This window comes from Polypterus senegalus, unplaced genomic scaffold (assembly GCF_016835505.1).
Source record: "Polypterus senegalus isolate Bchr_013 unplaced genomic scaffold, ASM1683550v1 scaffold_6402, whole genome shotgun sequence".
In the NCBI taxonomy this organism is placed as follows: Eukaryota; Metazoa; Chordata; class Cladistia; order Polypteriformes; family Polypteridae; genus Polypterus; species Polypterus senegalus.
Window position 1 is genome coordinate 1 of NW_024380960.1, and position 1,367 is coordinate 1,367.

The following is a 1,367-nucleotide window of genomic DNA, read 5'->3' on the forward strand; positions in this document are numbered from 1 at the left end:
TTCATATGCCAATACACTTTTCCATTAACATAACAGTTCATACATTGACAGTAGCGCCATATTTTTTTCTACACAGAGTCCTCACAGCACGCCACCATGTCTGTATCCTGATTGGCTGTTATGAACATGTGACGTGGTCGATGCACTCAGCGCATGCCCGAATTGGAATGGTGTAATTCCATTGGATAGCTCAACATGAGGCTTGTGTTTGTTGATTGGTTAAAATATGTTGGCGGGTTATCTAAAAAAAAATCTTATCTTTAAACGTTTTGATTGGCCGTAACGTTGTAAAAGCTTCGCCCAAAAGCATATTTAAAGACGGGTAATTGGACCCAAAGCCTTAGGCCTCATCCATAACAAGAACTGGGTATGTTGTGGTAAGCACTGGTGGTCATCTCCCTATGACCGAGACCTAGCAGGCTGGCATTGTCCGCCGCTATTAAGGTCAGAAGGAGACACCGACACTTGTTTTACAGCTAACCATTCTTTTGACCGAGCTGAAGTAGGCTGGCTGAGCCCACCAGTTTTGCAAGGTTTTAACCAGCTACGCTTACCCGTGTCTGTGTTGCTTGGCCAGTCAAGTGTTCTTGCTGGGGATATAGTATCTGTCTGGGGATTAAATATTTATCTATCTATCTATCCATCTTGGCGACACACCATCATCTGTTTTCTTTTAAGACATGGATTCTGCAACAATAAAACCAACCGATAAAGCAGAGGCCGATGTCATCATTTTACAAGAATACCAGTCTGTAGAATGGGGAGGTGAAGCAGATAAGTCTAATCAGGTCATTTTGAATGTATGCCTTTTATAAATGTTCTTGGCTTTTCACAGGTGTATTGCTGTTTTTCTTGAGTTTCACAACTATTTTACTTTTTTTCTTTAAAGGAGGTGCCAAAAAGAGAAACTCACCACCCCATGAAAAAAACTGAAGCACTGGCTGAATGCAGCACGACTTGACAAGAAAAAAAGTACACACCTGGCCTAGACGGCACGACCTTGGACATGGGGAGTCTAGACTTTAAGAACATTTGTTAAGTCTATTTGCATGGCGGTACAAATAGGTTGTGATTTTATTTTATATTAACTTGACAGATTACATGCAGGGAGCCCAAGTATTATGCAAAAGAAGTACTTTCAGCAACTTTGAAAGGTCTTATCAAGAAAAAGAAAGAGGATTTAAAACCAGATGTTAAAGATTTAATTTGTGACATTGAAAGGCTTATTGAAAGAATGCCTGCCTTAGTGATGTTTCCTTTTTTCGGACAGAATGGCCGATTTAAAAACCCTAACGGTTATTTCACATGTGACTAGATGTATCTATAGATCAATAGGGAATACTATTCCTGTAATGACACGTGGTACG

The 1,367-nt window shown here is 40.2% G+C and overlaps 1 long non-coding RNA gene across 1 annotated transcript; it reads left to right on the forward strand.

The window, feature by feature from the left end:
• The first annotated feature begins 675 nt into the window (after positions 1-675).
• On the forward strand, positions 676-1,095 carry LOC120520419. Its single transcript, XR_005631835.1, has 2 exons — positions 676-788; positions 890-1,095. It is a non-coding gene; the product is annotated as an uncharacterized LOC120520419 (long non-coding RNA).
• Positions 1,096-1,367: the final 272 nt, after the last annotated feature.